Below are 20,189 nucleotides of genomic sequence, written 5' to 3' on the forward strand. Positions count from 1 at the left end.
GTGGTAAGTGCAGCACGTTGGCTGAAAACAGACTGAAAATTGCTGGCATCTGAGTAAACTACTGTAAAGAAAAATCTATGCAATGCTACAGGCATACAGCAATGACAGTATTTTACTTTCATTTGTGGCACATCCATTAGCCGAAGGCCACTGCCACACAGAAGCCTGCGCACTCTGTGGGCAACAGTGGCAGGGAGATGGGATGCTGGCCAAGTTTAAAAAAACAAAACAAACACATCTATTTTCCAAGGTAGCCTCCCTGGGAGGCTATTACATTTACACCTCACATCTCTGGGTGCTACAATCTCTCTTCCTGATGGAATTCAGAGAGTGAGCAGAAGTGCGCTTGGTGCAGTCCCCACCGGTTGGTCAAGGCTTCACTTGTATTAAGTAGTACAAAGCCAACAAACCAACCCAACCACGCTCTTAACGTCCTGTGCAACGATCCTCTTACTTAGCTTGTAGCAAAAATGCTGGCAGCAGCGAGGCATGGGAGAAAGACCAAGGGTGAACCAGAGTCAAGGGATGACCTCACCTATCTAACTCAAGACAGCATCCACACCATCCCCCTTCTCTCTCTCTCTGGTAGTTGCTGCACTGGAAATTACAGGGGGTTTTATTACAACAACAAGAGCAGGAAGTCATGAGAGCTCCCACTCTTTAATCTTACCAGTCACTAAGCATGAAAATAAGAAATTGAGGGTAAGAAATTTTGAGAGCGGTGAGGCTGAGGTGCAAGAGCTCTGCAAACCACTGGTGACCAGCTCATCCAAAGGGTCCTCGGGCACCCAGCTGAGCACAAACCCAGCCCGTCCTACCATGCTCAGACTTGCTTTGGCCTTACAAATGGCCTTACAGCTAAAAACTGCTCAGGAAACAGGGCTATTTATCTTTTTTAAAAGAAAAAATTAGGAATTGAGAAAAACACTTCAAGCTGCAGAAACAAGGAATCTCAGGAGTCTCCAGATTGTTTACAGACATAAAAGGCTTTTGCTGTCTAACCTCAGTTATCCTCACTACAGTTCAAGCCCCTTTCTTCTTGTGCTAACCTCAGGAGAGGCAGCAAATGGTTCATTAACTATTTTCTTCCACAATTCCTCTTTTTCATGTTCAAAGATGCATGTGATGCCTCTCTCCCTTGTCTGTCATCTTCGCCCCTTCTCCCACTGATCCACATCTCTAAGACTGGTGTGAGCCACAGCAGGCCTAAAAAACAAGGATAACTTCATGTCTTTCCTATGACTCTTGTTCATATATCTCTGCATGGTATTTGCCAACAGCATAAGGCAGTTGATGGCCACTCAGTTCGAAACCCATTGCAGCCTTATCTCACCTCCCACAGAATGGCAACCACACCAGCCATTCCCCATTTTATAGCTTATTCTTGGGCCTTTGCACTCATCTCTTCCAAATTATAGCCCATTTCAGACTATTTCTCAAGGTTATTTCAAATTTTTATCTCCAAATACTTGCAGATCCACTAAACCTGTTTTTGAGACACAAAAATGCTATTTGGGGATTTGAGTCAACATTGGATAGACTCTGGATTGCTTCCTCAGTAACTCCCTATTCAAACTGAAAAGAGACATCAACAGCTACTCAACTTTTTCAGTAGTTACAGTCTAGATGGAAATAACATTTTATTACCTCACTTATGCAAATATAATGTGGAAAAGGGAACAAACATTCATAGCTGGTTTAAAAAGACTATTTCGTGGAGGGAAACACTGTATGATTGCAAAGTCAGTGTTATAGCACCGTAATACTTCACACTGGTTTCATTAGGCTGAGATTTGCGTTGCCTAAAGGCAAAACAGGGATAGAGAAAATAAGTCCTACTCCATCAGAAGAAACTTGTAATGACACCTAAAATTCTTGCATGGGAAGCAGACAAACGCAGCAGTGAAGGCTGATGAATAATGTTGCAATTGAGATTGAAAGTAAGAGGCCATTTTGCAGAAGAACGGTAAATGTTTAATATCTCTGTTGCGTCCTTCATCCATAACACCAAAAGATTAACAAGGTTTCTGTGGCTGCGTAATTTCTTTGGAGTTTTGATCTTGGAAATAATTACACTAAATATTTCATAAGTGCCTTTGAAAGTGGGTTGGTTTTTTTAATGAAGAAAAAAGAACCGCTAGCTGCTCTCAGATTGCAGCAGGATAATGAAGGTGCATGGATAATCAATAACCATTTTCAGTTCATTATTCAGCACATTTTGGGCTGGTGTTATTTCTTCCCCTCTAACACTCCTCATCCCACATACAGAGTGATGTAGCATTTTTAAACCATCAGATCTTACCGCTTTTGCAAATCATCCAACCACAACATGGAACCCCTAGCCTCTAATAACGCCTACATAAATTTATAGGTTTCCAGGGTGTTTTTGGCTAAGCAGACTGCAAGCTGAGGCAGAGGAGGCAAAACTGAACTACATGCCAGACCAGTGGAGTTTCTTCTTTGGCCTGGGTAACAAATGGCTGCATAATTTCTGATGTTTATCCCTCAACTTTTTAAGAAGTCTAAAGAAGGGTAAAGTTTCTGTTTTAAGTCACTTCAACAGTCCCCAGCTCAAGGGCCATGGGACAGGTTAACTCCAGGCTCCTCCATGGGGAACCACCGTGGGGCTGGGGCTGGGGCTGCTGATGGGGCCAGGCTCTTCGCTTTGCCCCAGATCCAGCTGCACCCCAATGAAACTCAGGACCTTTGCAGGTTTTTCCAAGACCTCAGGCAATGTATTCCAGGAAGAAGAAATGCCATTGCATTGCTAGTGGTTGGGACTGAACGGAGTCAAGGTGGTTCTGACTGAGGACAGAAACATTTCTGTGTGCTGCTGGAAGAGGAGACACCATTCAGTCACACAAGGATTAAATCAGGAACCTTCTGGAAGTAGGAGAAAGTCCTCCCTGGAGGAGGTTAACATCTGCCTCTGCCTTCCCACTGGAGAATACATATTTGCAAAACAACTGAGGCTGAAGTAGGTTTAAAGCCCTAAAAGAAAGCAGCTTTTCTTAAGAACTACACAATATTGGTTCATCTAACTATTAAGACCCAAGACTGGCCCAAGCAGCCTAACCCCAATGTTAGAAGAGTTATTTTTCCATTGCGTATCCAGGAGGGATATACATCTTGGCACATTTCCAACAGAGTTCATATAATGACAAAGACAATTCCTGGTGGTAATTCTCCCTCTAACAACACAGTGACTCATTGCTGGAGCACTCCTGGCTGCCAATGTTTTCCTACGCTACTGCCCAGTCATCCCCAGGGGTGACAAACCCAGAACCAGTGCCATCATCCTAGAAGCTGCTGTGACTGCTGTGCTTGGTGAGATGAGAAGCCCTGAAGCAAGGTGAAGGCCTAAACTCCTTTTTTACTTCTTCGCACCAGGTTAAAGAGCCCCTTTGCAGCTGGGAGGTGTCCTACATGCTTCTTCCAAACCAGGATGCAGTAGCCAGTTCAGGCAATGAGAGACACCCCAGGGATACTGCCAAATGTTAATCCACATCCCCAACTCCCACCGCCCCTCTGAAAACCCAACAACCTCCCCCACCCACCCCCAAAAAAACCCTGAGGGACAGACTATGATCACTTAAAATTTAGCCGAAGCTGGAAACTGAATCCAGGACTTGGGAAGGAGAAAGGCACATGGATGAATCCATCAGACCACGCTCACTTTCCAAGAGCATAAGCAGAGGAAAAGCAGGTACCATGTGGAGACAATTCTCTCTTTAAGAAAATCAAAACCTTATGATTACAGAGTGGAGTTAAATTGGAATCTGCCCGAGACATCAGAATCCCCACTGTAACCCCCAAGCGCCCATAAGATCTTGATTTATTAGTTTAGCTAGAAACTTGGAAAAAGCATACTATTTATTGGTGCCTTTTTTCCCCCTAAGTAACCAGGTTTTCACGGCAAAGAAATGGAAGCAGACAGTACGTTATATAGACAGAATGTGGGAGGCAAATTGAACATGTATTTTGTAGTTAAGATACAGGCTGGTGAGACAAAAGACACAAAACACAGGATGCCCTGCCATACACTATCAGAAGGGAAAATACGAGTCAAATTATATCTATACCTTCAATGCAAGCAAACCCTAGAAATGAAATTTAAAAAGCATCCATAACAAATACCTACAAAGCATTTAAAGTGCTATTTAAAAAAAAAAAAAAGTTGGATTTTTTCTTTTTTAATCACCTCTTCAATTTCTCCTCTGAATGGACCAACTACCTTCTCAACAGCCCTGATACTTCTCTACCGCCACAGCCATCCATCTTCAGATTTCTGACAACACAGAGAGACCTTCACGAAACTCAAGGCAGAGGACACCTGCAGTAAAGTCAATCATAATAAAACACCCAGGTGCTGAGACAGAATTGGACTAGAGGAGGCTGATTACACTGCAGAGAGTGACATTGTCACTCCCAGGAGGGAAGCCAGCTGCACCTCTATATATTTAAGTTCTGTACAAGCTTCTCTGAACATAAAGTACGGTGTGTTTCTACATAATACTTATAAATCCTTCTCTAGATTAAACTCAGGGCCAGCTGTATAGTCTTGCATTTGTTTGGTTTTCTTGACATGCAATTCAATTACCACCTCCATCATTTTGCAGACCTGTCGTGAAGCAAGATGTGATATAACAGGGAAAGAAAATGGCACTGTGAAAGGAACATGAACACCTCCAGCCAGTCTGGACACCCTCAGTCGGAAACCCACAAGTCCCATCAGGCCAGGCTCCGAAAAAAATATAATAATAAATGATGAATTTGCCGCAAGCCAAGGACAGGAGCAGTGCCTAAGGAGACAAATGCAGGTACTGGCAAGAAAAGAGGAAACAACACTGTTTGACTGAGTCACCCAACCTGAATAAGCACAGGTGTAGGAGAGTGGTTGCTCCAGACCTACAAGAGCAGTAGTGCCTGGCCGGTGCCCAGCTGTACTCCTTGCAGCCATCTTGCAGCGCTTGATAGATGCATTAAAGCTCTACCCTGGCCTCAGTAGCTAGGGCACCCATCATTATTCCTCATTTGGGGGGAAATTGAGGTACAGAGAGAAAAATTATCTGGTCCAACATCCAAGACAGAATTAGTGACGGAGCAGATTCAGGATTTTCTGGGTCCAACTTTTGCGACGAAGTAATTTTTTTTAACTAGAGGAGGGAGTGGGGTAGCTCAAGTAAATTAAGTTGCCCTGGTAACTAGCCCAATTCTGCAAGAATAAAACGCAAAAGAATTTTTTTTTCTTCTTACCAACTGCCTTTGGAGGTATCAGTAATTTCTGCAGAAAATAAAGTAATTCCTGGAAATTACATCACAGTTAATAAATTTCTCCAAGAACCCAGAGGTTCTCTGCAGACATTCCACCCCATCTCCTGTAGCACGCAGACATGCCCTTTTCCTGCAGGAAAGCACCTAGAAGCTTCAGGAACTTTTCTGTTTTGTTTAAGTCTGGGTAGATTCAGATTTGCTTGATGCAGTAACTTGAATGAAGGCTAGCAGAGCTGCCCAGGCAGCCTGCCACCACGTGTGGCTTCATGACACTCAGGATAAGCACGGCCACAACCAAACACTCACCCCTCCCTCTTCTACAAGGCCTACAGATCTCCTGACTGTTTCTACAAATGACAAGGAAAAACTAGTCAAGATCAAAAGATGCTCAAACCCTCACTTAAATCAGTATCCTCAAAACCTGGTGCAAATAATCCTTGCTGTGGATAACATTATCAGATATAATTAAGTTGTGCTCTGAACCCAATAGTGGCATTAATATCTTGGGAATCACAAAGCAAACTAACTTTTCAGCTGTCATATCCACAAGACAAAACTCTGAAGCAATTCCTTTGGCCTTTTATTCTGACCCATTTTGCTGCTGAACCCCTCCCATAGCCTCTCCCCACTGCCACTGGTTTCAAAAAGCCAAGATCTGGCTTCACTCAGACTCCTCTCCAGTAAATAATTCTCTCTTCTACGGAGAATTTCTGGATGTAACAAAGCATTCAACAGCCGTAGACCACATATTGTGGTTTCAGCCCAACAAGGCAAGCAGAGAGCTTTCCCAAGGGCAGATTTCTCATGTTCCTTGAGGACTCGTGTGGAATTCCATGTGTTTTTATTCCTCAAACTAAATGGGATTTCAACTGTCTTCTCCAGCTACAAATTAAACTTCACAAGCCAATCAGGGTGTCCTACGACAATGCGTTATTTTGCACATATGGGACAAAAGAAAGCAATTTAATGAGGATCAAAACAAAGGAACAAAATCTGCTCCCTGACCCCCAAGGCCTGTTCAAATAAACTTGCTTTTCCTCTGTTCCCCATCAAATATCCAAACCATATCTGGAGTGCCCTTTTTTGAAGTGTTCCTTATAAGAAAGTGTTACAAAAGCAAGTCCACAAAGGGTTATGGCACAACATTTCCTTTTCACTAGATGCGCCATAGGATGGAAACCTTGTTCCAGCCTGACAATGTCTGCGGAAACAAAGCACTGAGCAGAAAGTGTCAAACCCTATCAGATCAGATTTCAGGGACAACTCTGAAGGCCTTGACCGAGTGGTGCAGTTTCCCATCTTAGGCTTTACAATTCTCGCTACGGTCTGGCCAGTTGTTTCACACCTTGAGAATTTCTCTAGCATTGCTGTTCCAGCTTTGTCTGTCAGCTATCAGATAGCAGGAGTGCCGCACAGCTTTGCAAGAGCCACACATACCCTTCATTAAAGGGCATTACAGCTGTATTTATATCCGACATAAATCTGCTTTGTAAACAGCGACCTGATTCAGGATCTGGACTTTCTTAGACAGCAACATCAAGAGCAAACGTGTATCCTGGCCCCTAACCGACAGCACCAGACCTGCCTGACCACAAGAGGAGATGCTGCTCACCTGCCTCGCCTGCTGCAAGCGTGACAGAATCTAAAAGCCTCTGGAACTGGCAGGTAGAAAGTCAAAACCACCAAAAGCTGGAGGTTTTGGCATATCCAGAAAGTGTTAACAGTGTCTTGCAGGTAGAGGAGCCAAAGGGCTCGAACATTTCAACTTTGGTCACAACATGGCATGAAGAAAAGGACAATTATTCTGAGCGATAAAAGTTACCTGCATTCTACCTGTAATGCAAGTGTCTGAGGGACAGTTAAGTTTGGATAGTTTAGTCCAAAATTCACTGCAAATGCTGGCTCACAGTCAAAGCAGAAATCAGTAGCTGAACTGAAAATAATATCCAAATTCTCACTCCAGGCAGCAGACCCTGTTTTCTCATCTCATTTCTATTTTTCTATTTGCTGCCAATTCAAAACACTCAGACAAAAAAGTCAGCTCATTAGACTTGTTCTTAGAAGTCTTAAGCTCATATATAAGAAGTTAGTATTATCAACAGAGTCCATAAATTGCAGCTAAAGTACATAAAGGAAGCAGTTGTGACATAAACCTGATTTAATCTGAATCAGGTCGCTACAGTCAAAGAAGTGTTTTTCAAAATGTTACTTGATTTTTAAAAGAATATATTAAAGGGGGTTCTCAATTAATAGAATACTTTAAGGAGACAAGCTAGAGAGGATTGTCCATTTTATTAATACAGCAATTTAACAGCTATTCAACATCTAATAACTTCTCATTAAAAGTCAACCCACCCCCTTTTCCAGCAGATTAGCTACCCGTTTGTCAGACACAATACAGCTTCATTAGCCTAAAAGTTCAGTTTCTGCTTTTCCACAGATTTGCTTTTATTTTGCTTGTATCAGTAAGCTAAAATCCTGAATGACAGCAAAGTCCAGAAATCAATAACACAAATAGCGCGTTAGTCTTTCACAAGTTCTAGATGGTATTTTGATGTAGCACTCCCAGCAATGCCAGCTGCAATAGCACATACAGTCAATCGCTGCAAGAGCCAGGTAGGAAACCCCTGGGTCTACCTACACAATGCTGCCCAAACGCACAAGGCAAAGACTTGTCCATGAGCTCTACCTTGTCTGGAAGAGCACACAAATGATGCCTTTTCCCAACACCTTTTCCACCCAAGGACTACCCAGTAGCACCTCATAGCCTGCCTGGAATTGGAGAGTGTCGCTGAAAAGAGGACATAAAGCAATCTCTGCTTTTACCAGAAAGTTCCCACTACAGCCTTGAGTTTTCAGATTAAGCACGGTCTTCACATATGTAGTGCACAAGTAGACGCATTGTTCTAGGTGGCTACGTTCAACCTGTGCTGAGGCTCCACAGACCTCGGAGCGAGGCTGGCTGACCATGAAACAGCTACCGCAGGTCGGAGCTCAGGCAGGACAGCTTGGACAAGTCCTGGGGTAGGGCACCAGCAACATGCACAGTCCTCAACACCTCTGAAGAAACATAGAATCATAGAATCATTTCGGTTGGAAAAGACCTTCAAGATCATCGAGTCCAACCATTAACCATGCCTCCTAAACCATGTTCTGAAGTACCCTGTCCACTCGCTTTTTTAATATCTCCAGGGATGGTGACTCAACCACTTCCCTGGGCAGCCCATTCCAATGTTTGACAACCCTCTCAGTAAAAAAATTTTTCCTAATATCTAACCTAAACCTCCCTTGCCTCAACTTGAGGCCATTTCCTCTTGTCCTATCTCCAGCCACCTGACAGAAGAGACCAACACCCACCTCACTACAACCCCCTTTCAGGTAGTTGTAGAGAGCGATAAAGTCTCCCCTCAGCCGCCTCTTTTCTAGACTGAACAACCCCAGATCCCTCGGCCGCTCCTCATAAGACTTGTGCTCCAGGCCCCTCACCAACTTGGTTGCCCTCCTCTGGACACGCTCCAGCAGCTCAATGTCTTTCCTGTAGTGAGGGGCCCAAAACTGAACACAGTACTCGAGGTGCGGCCTCACCAGTGCCGAGTACAGGGGAACAACCACCTCCCTGCTCCTGCCAGCCACACTATTTCTGATACAGGCTAGGATGCGATTGGCCTTCTTGGCCACCTGGGCACACTGCTGGCTCATATTCAGCCGGCTGTCAACCAGCACACCCAGGTCTTTCTCTGCCGGGCAGCTTTCCAGCCACTCTTCCCCAAGCCTGTAGCGCTGCATGGGGTTGCCGTGACATATACCTAGATGTCTTACAAAAACAGACAGGAGACACATTAGCAGAGAAAAGCTCCTGTAAGGGCACCCCTAAAATAAGTAAATAAATAAAACCAGAAAAGCCCTATGACTCCAGTAGGAAAGGTTGAGCACTACTGAGCAGAGAGGTGCCACATGAGAGCAGTATGGCAGCAGCCCCGTGCTCTGTGTCTGGCCTCATTACTGCAACCTCAGCGCAGAAGGACTCTATCTGCATGGATTTCACTGCAGGATCAGAGCTCTAGGAAGTCCATATAAAAGATAACAGAAACTGAAAGAGGTTACAACTAAGGCTAATACCACCCAAAACCTAAAGCAAACAAAAACATTCCAGTCTATCAGCTTTATCTGCAAAGACTATTCAAGCTACTCTTAAGACCGTAACAGCCATATGCACAGGCTTTAATACAGAGGGACACCTTTCCTCCAGCTCCTGCGGTTACAATTTTAAGGAACGAATCCAGACATCAGCAGAAGGGGAAGTTCAGGATATATACAGCATCGGTTTCCAAGAGAATATTTATCACGTCACGTGAGACCATCATTTTTAGCCAACTTGGCAGAAAATAGACAAGCTGCAAAGCTACCCTAAAAATACCAGTCATGATAATTACAAGAAAGAAAAGCAAAGCATAAGCAATGGCAGCAGTAACAATCCACACTTTTAGTGACACTCTGCTAACAGGTTTTTTTTTATTATTAAATACACCACTTCTAAAAGATTGTCTCAGTTGCTCAGGTGTGCAATTTATGTGTTTAGTTTTATGTCATGCAATTAAGATACAAGCCAAGCTCATTCCAGACTGATGCTTTATGGCTTCATCTGTGTGATTTACTAATATATTTATCCCTCTCCACCTCTCTTCAGCACAGTACCATGAAGTTTCCAAATTCTGGAAGTCAATTGCCCCCAACAGACACATTCATAACACTCCCAGGTGCAAGCAGGGCACCAAGCCATGATGGGATGAAGAAATACTGGAGAGAGAGTAGGAAAAAAAAAGACAAATTGCCATTGTGCATCAGCTCCTTGGTCCATCTCATCTGGTGTGGTGTCAGAGATGTGCAATGGGTGCTTCAAAAGGATGCCCATAACTCTCACAAGCTGTTACTTACATCGCACCTGCCCATACAGGAATCTTCTCCAAACCCCAACCAGCTAGCGGCAGGCTTATGTCTCAGCATAACACGCAATATAAAGCTCTGTTTCTTACCAGGAGTAGGAATGTTATCCAAGGAACAGCAAGGCAGCTAGAAGGAAAGTGAATCAGAGCATCATTATTTGGGAACTGAAAAACTTTTGATCTGAGGGCAGACCGTTGGCTCGCCCAGACTGACAGCTCCACTGGGGTAGCAGCTCACACCAGAGAAGCTGGCCAATCTCTCTGACCTCTACTGGAGGCAATTCCATGCAAAAACAAAGCAAGGAAGAACAGAAAAAGGTAATTTGAAATTGTGCTTCTTGGTAAGGGGTGAGGTTAACAAAGAGGTCCTTAACCACCCTCCTAGTTGCTTTTCCCCTGAAGATGAGTGCTGCATACCATAGCCTGTCTGCCCTGCTGATGTATTCCACTCATTCACCCTTACCTTTTAGTGCAATTATACAGACAGAACACCAGAGGAGAGAAACCACAAAAAAAAAAAAAAAAAAAAAAGGCATCCATTATGCAAACCCAGGACCTTATCCTCTCTGTTCTCCCACTAAAATATAACCTTTTGCCAAGAACCAGCTATCCCTCCTTCCTCAGGACAGCACTATTCAGCTTCAGCATTTTTTATAAAATTGATAAAGATCAAAAACATCCAAAAGCTAGTAAAAAGCTTAACAACTTAGCCCTAGGCTAGAGGTGGAGAGGAGAGAAGCTGGCTGACCAGCCAGACAGGAGCCACACACGGGTGAGATGCCTCCCTGGCCACGTGCTGGTGACAGTGGCTCTTCCCAAGGTGTGAGCCAGAACACAAACCAGCTCCCCCTCCCGCGATGAGTAACTGCAGGACTTGCAGGAGTCAACAGTTGTAAAAGAAAACTTATTTTTGTCACTGAAATCAGCAAGGGTGACTCACAATAGGCTCAGGGAGCCTTGTTGATGAGTTTCATTGTTATGCACCCTTAATTTTCAAAAATACCCTGAGTGACAATAATGACAATAGAGCATAATAGCCATAATTAGCTAATGGGAGAGAAAACTTCCAAGTTCCAAATTAACCAGAATTGCTACTTCTAAAAATGCATCAGAAATGAGTGATGCAGTCGATCCCTGTTGATCACTGAAACTAAAAGAGAGGAAAAAAAAAAAATCTAAGGAGATTGGCCATTCTCTTCTGCAAATTCAGCAACAAGATCCTGATAGCCCTGTCAGAAGAAAGAACAGGAGCAAGCACTGTTCAGAGGTTCAGACAGCTGGCTTCAAGGATGATTTACTGCTAAATACATTAGAAGCATGTCCCACTTAAAAAAATAAATAGGTCTAACTGTATCAGTACCAAGGAAATCATTGCCTTCTCAAGCACAGGTTATTGCATTTTCTTCCAGTGGGGCTAAAGAGGAAAAAAGGACAATGGCGAGCTTTGAAAATGACTTGCCAACTAACTGATGGCTCAACGCGTACATTTTGGAAAGCTTTCCATCTCACATTTTACGCAACTGAAACCACTCTCAAAGCAATCGAAAGCACCAGCAACACTGAGAAGCCAATGTGTAACTTGCTCCATTGATTTGGTCAACGCAAAGAGCAATGCAGAGAAGCAGACTTAAGCTAGCAGTCAAATTTAGGACAACAACTACTGCTTCTTAAAGCACCAAAGTTGGCTGGAATCTTTATTTAGGACTAAAGTCCAGTAGCTTTCCTCTGAATAGGGGATAACATGGAAACTATTCTCCTTGTGGAGTTTATTTTGAGCTGAAAATATTTTCCAGTTTCATGCTGACAGACAGGATTGTAACTACATTGTGTTACAGGATAATGACTGAATTTTCAAAGCCTGTCACAGGGGAAAGTAGAGAAAGCTACATTTTCCTCTTTATGGTATTTGTTGCTGCAAAAGTTTTTACACTTTCAAAATAAGGTCATGTGCTCCTTTAGTACAAAAGGACCCAAATAAACAGAGCACAGCTATCTATCCCATCTATCATCCCAGGCAAGATGAGATAATTGGATTAGCCAAACAGTTATAAATTGACCATATCTGAAGGAGAAGGAAGTAATTTTCTCATATTCTTCTCCCTGGCAATCACCTCCAAGATTTTCAAAACAACAGTATCAGCCTCCCAAACACTTTCCAGCACTGAGCTCCTCTGGGATTCAGGGACAAATTCCTTCAGCCTCTGTGGAAGCCCTGTGTTAGCTTGTCACACTTATTAGAGAAAATGGTTTGCTAAGATGACGTGGTAAAAGCATGCATTAAACTGCTAGTTTTATCCACACCTCCAGTGATGTTCTCAAAGAGCATTCTTGTGAATGGCTACAGAAACCCTCCTGGCAGAGGCTCTTCCACTCTCTTCACCCAAGCCAATATGCGTTGGCTGCAGCACAAGGGGAGATTACAAGGACAAAGTGGATATTTTCTGTGTTCCTCTAGCATCTTTCACTCCGAGCAGCCCAGTACCTCTTAGTTCAGAAATGCTGCCAGACCAAGGGCAACGGGAGCATCCAGGAAGAAAGCTAATGAGCATGAGGAGGTTTTAAAGGTCCCACCCAAAAGAGTGAACTGCAAAGTGTGGTATTTGCACCAAAGGCAGCCGTCTCTGAAATCCCACCTCAGCCCCTTGTTTATGGTTTGACTTGCCCTAGGACCAACGCTTAAGTTATCACTTGAAGTCCAGCTCAAAGAGGAAGGGGATTAGTTAACTAAATGCATCTATACCTTTAGAGTTCAGTTCCTACACCCAAAGACACTTAGAGTATCTGCCATCTGTACTGAACAGTTCTTTGGAAGAAGCTCTCTAAGCCAGCATGGCAGATGAGCACGCACAAAGTGATGGTAACAGCAAGCACAACCCACTTAAAGCTCCTAACTGTGAAGGTGATGCCAGTATCTCCACATTAAAAGCCTTGTTCAACACAGAACCATCAGCTAGACAATACTGCATGTTTTTTCTTTTTTTTTTTTTTTTTTTTTTGGTGAATGGCAAGTTGCTAGTTTGGTGAAACACAAAGTGCCTTGTTTTTCCCCCTAAGACACCACTAATCCTGTATGCAGAGCTAAAATATCTCTGCTGCCCAGCCTGGTGTTCTCAGTGTTGAGAAATACTGGAAAATGAGTGCTTTGATTCACACTAAGGACAGTTGAAAGAAACATCAGCAGTTTTTATTTTAAAATGCATGCAGCTTTGTGCACAGAGGTAGGAACACTCCCAATTCCCTTAGATGTTTTAGCATGTACTAATTCTTCTGAAAAAGGTAGTAGAGACAAACCTTTCACTTGATAGAAGTGTCCTTCTCGGGGCCAGACACAGAAGCCCCTCTCCTCCTCCTCTCCCCAAACCAGCAGTCCCATCCCTGGGACCGCTCCTAGTGTGCATCACACGCCAGGGGACCAGTGACCATAAGGTCCATCCTCAAGCCTGCCTGGCAACATCAGCTTCTGCAGCTTTTTGGCTTAATCTTCTCAACTCCAGGGGATGGAGAAGACATCTCCTGGATTGCCATTTCTGTAACTGGCACCCCTAGTTAATGTCAAACACCCTCCGCCCCCTTCCTGCAGCACGATTCAGGCACACAATTAGCACAAGCTAAGCAATACAGAGAGTGACTGTGCTGCAGTCATAAGGGTTACTACACACCACCCAAACCCATGACATTTCCATAGAAACCACAGTGGGAAAGAGAAAAGCCTCAAAAAGCTGACAAGATAAAACACACATGGCGAAATAAGTAATTCTGGTGGGCAAAATACACATGTGCAAGATCCTCCCCAGTTCTCCAGCAGCTCAGGCATTCAGAGGTAACACAGTTAACGCCAAACTGATGCCAACAAAACATTTTTTCAGTCCCTCAGGCTGCCTGATGGGAATAACCATACTTTTCCAGTAGCAGTATTTCAGAGGACAAGCTTGTTGGGCATTATAAGCAACTTTCTTCCCTGTTTCTTACCGGGGTGTTCTTGTCGCTAGTGTTACTAACCACAAAGGAACTTCCTTGACTTTTTCTTAGATTGGGTAAAGCCTTCCAGAACATATGTTTTCTTCATTAGCAGGATCAATTAAGCAAATAAATACCGGAATGTGTAAGAGAAGCAATTGATTCTTTTGGTCAAACAAACCTCCCCACAGAGAAAAAACACCCAACAAAAAACCACATTACTACCAAGAGCACACATTTTCAGCTGCAAGCTAATAGGCCCCTCCCAGCAATAAAAGAGCTTAAATATGTTCCACTACACACTTGCCAATTCCAGAGAAGTGTTTTTGTGTGACATCAAAGAAAAGGAAAGAGAAAAAGAAAGAAAACAGTCAAGAATGCTAAGCAATTGGTTTTAAATAATTTGGGATGCTGTGCCCTTGTTCTGGAAAACTAGTCATATTCCAGTGCTTGGCAGAAGCAAGCGGGCTCTACTGGGAGAGGCGCAAACATGCGCAGAAGGAGGTTGGTTGTTACAAACTGAATCATTCAGTGAGATGCCCGATACATCTCCAAACCCTTTCCAGGTAGAGGAATAAAATCCACAGCTTGCCTGGTGCTAAGCTCAATTGACTACACACTACAGTACCTTTCTACAAAAGCCAGAAATAAAAGCCAAGCCAAATTCCAGGAGGTTTGGAAGCAAATCTGGACACGAACACTTTTCAAAAGGTCAGAGATGTTTGGTTCAGGCTCATTAGCTCACAGAACAACAAATTTTAGTGTGACTGTCACCAGGACTGTACAGAAATTCCCACGACAAACACCATCTTCATGCAATAAAAAGCAGACTTGCTTACCATGGCACAACACGAAGCTGCCTGCCGTACTTAAAAGAGAAGCTGTTCTGCTCAAATAGCCCACCTCAAATTAACATCGCTTGCTCCAGGCACACATGCACTCATATCACGTGCAATTTACACCGAGCAGCTTACACCACTGAATCGTTGCTCTTCCCTCTGCTCAGCTTATACAAGTCTACGAATCACACCAGTCGTCAAGTGGGGAGCTTCGTGAGCAAGAATGCAATGTGTGCATCTTGCTCTCCTATTATGGTTGTGATGTTATGAGCCAATTGCCCCTATTTTTCCCTTTGGTAAGCCAAAGCTTTACCGCTAGCACATGACTTTCTGCTTAGGAAAAAAAACATGATTGCTTTTTGGGTCTTGAAAAATACTTTAGTCTGACGGATATGTTTTTTCTGGAATTAGTTTCTAAATATATACTCTACCTACCACTTCATCAAAAGCAGAGCCAAAGACACTAACAAGTCAATACATTAAACGGTTTATCTTGTTAGAGGTTTTAGAGCTACTTAATAATGAGTTCTGGTAACTGCTGCCTGTATTATGTTTATTATTGTAAGAGAGGCTTTAAAAAAATAAAAACTGTGTAATAGCATAACCTTTCCTTTCAGCTGCCTAAAAATGCCATGCTCCAATCATCACTAGCAAGAAACTAAAAAAAAAAAAAAAAAAATTATCAGCAGAAGCTATAAAATACAGTAAATTACATTCTGAGAACAGCTTTACTGCCACCACATTTTATAGAAATCTTATTTAAAATTCACACATGGAAAAAAATTAGATATACACGAAAAAGCAAATCTGGACAGGAGATAGACCAAATATGTTGTGTTCTCTGAGAAGCGGGATAATAAAAGCAGAATGGTAGACTAGCATCTGACCTTTAAGGGTCAGTCACATTTTCCATGTGCTGTTAAATATCTCTTGCAAAAGCGGGGAGGGGGAAGAATCAATTCATAAAAAAAAACCTGTCAGTGTTTACATGAAGTAAGCAGTGAGAAATTATTATTTTACAAATCAGAGCAAATCTCCCATTACTTATCTGGACAAGAAGAAAGTTTAGCGTCAATCTGCTGATATTTTGGCATTTAAAGGTTTTACACATCTCTCAGAGTTTGAGCCTCTGAAAACAGACAGGCACTTTCATCGCACAAAATAACATGCATTCCTCCCTCTCCAAGTACAGAGGCACTGAAGGGCACAGCAGCTGAGTTCACAGAGCACGAGAAGACCGTAAGCATTTCTTTAGCCAATAAAAACAAAATTCAAAACAAAGCTACAAATACAAACTCAACCTGGACTGTGAGCCCACTGCTTAGGGAACAAGCTGTTTGCCCTTTAGCTTTACTTACCTTCCTGAACAAAAAGGCATTAAAAGATGCTGACATGTGGAATCAAAGTTGCTGCCACTTTACTACCTGGACTAAGGAGCCATAGGCTTATACTGCAGAGTCCCCACCCCTTCATCATCTCCAACCAGTAAGGAATCCAACATTTTTTAAGACTATCTGGTCATTAGGATTCCACATTAAACAATCAGGTGAAAAATTTAGATAAACTTACTACAGCTTAAAAAAAAAACAACAACAAAAAAACCCAAACAAAAAAAAACCCAAACAAAAAAACCCCAAAAAACAAACAAAAAACCACCACAGAGCAAGCTCCATGGCTTTTTCTGCTTGCTCATTTCACAAAAGCTTGGAACATCTGCAGGAACCAAGTATATCCCAGGGTGTACTTACTATTTATTCCCAGGCAAATTTCAAACCACCACCCTTTGCCAGAGCTGGCTGAAAACATGACCCTGTGGCCGCCCACCTTCAGGCTGCGTTCCCAAGTGAGGACGACACTGCACAGGGCAGCAAGCAAACACCGAGGCTGTGGGTCCTGGGCAAGGCACCAACCACCAGCCGTCGTCCTCTACAAACGCTGCTTATCTTTGCCTATGGCAAAGATTTCCTTCATTCGGCTTTTCTGCTCTGAGGCTACTTTCAATCAGACTCAGGAAGATGAAAGGAAAGGAGATACAGAGGCATGGTTAGAAGTAGAAGTAATTAGGATGCCGGAAACTAAATTAAAACAGAAGATACAGGTTTTAAGGAGTCCACCTCTATTAATCTCAGACTGAGAGGATAATAAAAATGTTTCTATTCTAATGATGATCTTTGAAGAAAAAACCTCAGTATTTAGTACAGTGAAAAAAATAACTTTCGAACTGAACAAGCAAGCAGCACTTCCATTTATTTCCATTTCCTTAGCTATGTTAGGTAAGATTACCTCCATTGTATGTTTCCATGCACGACTCAAAAATCAGAAATATCCCTAACTTAAACCTAAAAAAGGGATTTGAGACACTGTAGCCAGGTGATGCTCCCCGTGAAGAGCCAATACAGCAATACTGTAATTCTCTTTGAACAGTTAGGGGTTTAGGGTTGTTTTTTTCCAGGGATTTTTGTTTAATGGTACGCTTTTTTTTTTTTTACCTTTCTGCCAGCTTCTCTAGAAGAAAACAAAACAAGCCTTTGTGACTAATCCTTAGCTTTGCCAGCTGACAAAACCCACTACATTCCCACAACACATTTAAAATAAAAAGAAAATTACAATTTATCATTGGGGACAGGAAAATGTGAAGCATGCACTGGTCCTCTGCCTTCCCCCTCATCCCCAAGGCATCACCCTGCACTGACATCTTTAATGACCCAGGGCTGGTGCTGCTCCCTTCACTTCAGGGAAGCCTGTACAATACGGTGATGCACATTGACCAGGCAGGAAAACCACGTTAAGGCAGAAAGAGAGAGAACTGCCTCTCTGCGATACAGGAACCACTGTGAGAAGTTGCCATGGAGAAAAGGGAACTGCTGAAGTGTCCTGAGGTACACGGTGCTGAGAGACATTACAGCAAAGCCAGAGGGAATACAGAAGCAAATGGATTTAAGTGCTCCCACAAACCTGAAGCTTCCAGACAAGAAATTACCAGTAATTACTAATAATATAATTTTCATGCAGCACTCATCAGCACGAACCAGTTCTGTCCTTACAACAAAGAGGAACAACAAAAGCCACAAACAGTTACCAAATTAGCTTATTAAGATCTCTGGGATTTTTTTCAACCTTCCTAACCATCAAAATTGGTCTGAATGCACAAACATGATTACAATAAAAAGGCCCAGATATCTTCTGGACACGGCAGCCTCAGAAACATCACCATGCTGCAGAAAGTATGCCCCGAGGAAGCTCTCTTTCAAGGGAACAAGGGCCGCTCCCCTGGATTTGCTACCCATCCTGCAATGCTGCTCCTTTGCAGGAAGAACTGCTGTACAGGAGGAATTTAGGAAGCTGTTACTCCAGTTTCAAACATGCTCCTCTTTAAAAGAACACACACTTAACCAAAAGGCAGAGGTAGCTAATCAGACTGTCCAGACCACAGCTCATGCAAAAAAAAAAAAACCCAAACCAAACAACAGCACAGTCAAGAGGTACTAACTGAGAGCCCAAAGGCAACAGCTAATTTTCCTCCTGTGTCTGTCCCTATTTCCCATCAAAGTACAGCCCTGTATGGCAGAAAGCCTAACCACGATCAGATACTCTTTTTGTTAAGATCTAGGCACAGGCGACACTGCCTATGGACCAAAGCAGCTTCGTCTGTCCAGCAGGACTCGTGTATGTCAAAAATATAACCTCTAGGATGAAAAGATCACAAGGCCCCTACTGATGGCCCGGTAAAGAAGATGCAATCGTTTCAGCAGCAAAGTGAAGCAAGTCCTGAAGAGAAGAGAGGTGCAGCAGGACAGAGGAGCGCTTCGTCCGGCTCTGCAGAGCCCTTCCCACTGCCTCTCACCAGGAGCTGGGGCACCAGGATGGGAGAGGAGTCCTTCGGCAGCCGCTGTCCCCAGCCGGCAGGAACAGCGGCCAGACCAGGACACAGCTCATTCCAGAGACGTTTTTAGCACGAAGGAGGGAAGAGAGTGCTAGCTGTCCTGTATTACTGCATCCACTCAGTTTCCAGAATTTCAAACTCTGTAATGATACGGTTCCTGGAAGAGCACTTCTAACTGAATTAGAGGACATCTCGTGAGCACGCCCTTGGCAGCAAGAAGACCGTGATGTGGAAAGACTCCTGACTGCATGATCCAGGCCCTCCATAATTCAGTTACATGCCCCTTTTAGCAGAGGTGAGAGGCAGGTGTTTTAGAAGCAGCTTGCTCTTAAGTTTGTGTTTTCTGGCTGGGGGGGGGGGGGGGGGGTGGTGTATTTCTGGGGTGGGTTTTGGTGGTGGGGTTTTTTTGCTTTGTCATGTCCCATCCCACCCCCTTATTTCTTTTAAGTAGTAAAATGAATTTTGTTCTTTCTCCTTTACCAATATTGGTTGTGCTGCTGAGAAAGTCCTTGTACCAGAGCAATACTCAACTCAACTGAAGATGAAGCATGGACTCAGTTTTCTTTTGAGCAGGCAGGACAGAGACTCTAAGAAGCTTCATCCTACACTAACCAGGTTTGGCACTGCCCAGATACGCTTGCGTAAGGAATTTTTATGCAGTGGAAGAAGAGATTTTCCACAGCAACAAATACTTTATACAGTTGTCCAAATTAAAACACCCACTTGACAGTAGATTCAGCCCATCCTTGGATTCATTCATGCTCTGAAACATGCCCTTAAAAGGAGAGTTAGTTGTTCTTTTGCATTAAGCAAAGCTGTGTTAAAATGTTTATTTCCGATGGAACAGGGAGACAGACATAGGGAGGAAGCAAGCTGTGTCTGAAGAGCAGAATTTCTGGCAGATGGGTCAAGAGCAGCAGCTGTGTTCGCAGAAAACACATGCATCTTTACATACTTAGGGTTGCCATTTGGAAAACATCACAAGAGACAGTTTACGGCAAGGGGAAAAAGGACCATTTTTGACAACAGGTGTCAGGATACTGTTCTCCTGAACCTTTCCAGTGGATGCTGCAGATGGATGTCTCATTGGGCATGGAAAAGGTCAACATTAATAATGAAGCTGTACCAGTTCATGACAGTACCAGAAATACCACGTACCATCTTTACTGCAGTGTGATCACCACATGCATGAGAACAGCCCTCACTTACGAGTCCAAGTTGAGCCACTGCTGTTCCCAGTCAGGCTCGAATTTCCTTGGCAGCACTGTGGCCCTGCGCTTACTCCCTGTGCAC

The 20,189-nt window shown here is 43.4% G+C and overlaps 1 protein-coding gene across 11 annotated transcripts in view; it reads right to left on the bottom strand.

Moving 5' to 3' along the window:
* Nucleotides 1-20,189, bottom strand: part of PITPNM2 (phosphatidylinositol transfer protein membrane associated 2) — a 143,730-nt gene that overhangs the window by 79,820 nt on the left and 43,721 nt on the right. The window contains exon 3 of one of the 11 annotated variants that reach the window (XM_052795333.1): nucleotides 10,308-10,344. The exons of the other annotated variants lie outside the window; for them this stretch is intronic. The gene's annotated coding sequence lies outside the window, so the exon portion shown is untranslated. The remainder of the gene's footprint in view (nucleotides 1-10,307; nucleotides 10,345-20,189) is intronic. 11 annotated transcript variants of the gene reach the window in all.

Source organism: Harpia harpyja, chromosome 9, assembly GCF_026419915.1.
Source record: "Harpia harpyja isolate bHarHar1 chromosome 9, bHarHar1 primary haplotype, whole genome shotgun sequence".
NCBI lineage: Eukaryota > Metazoa > Chordata > Aves > Accipitriformes > Accipitridae > Harpia > Harpia harpyja.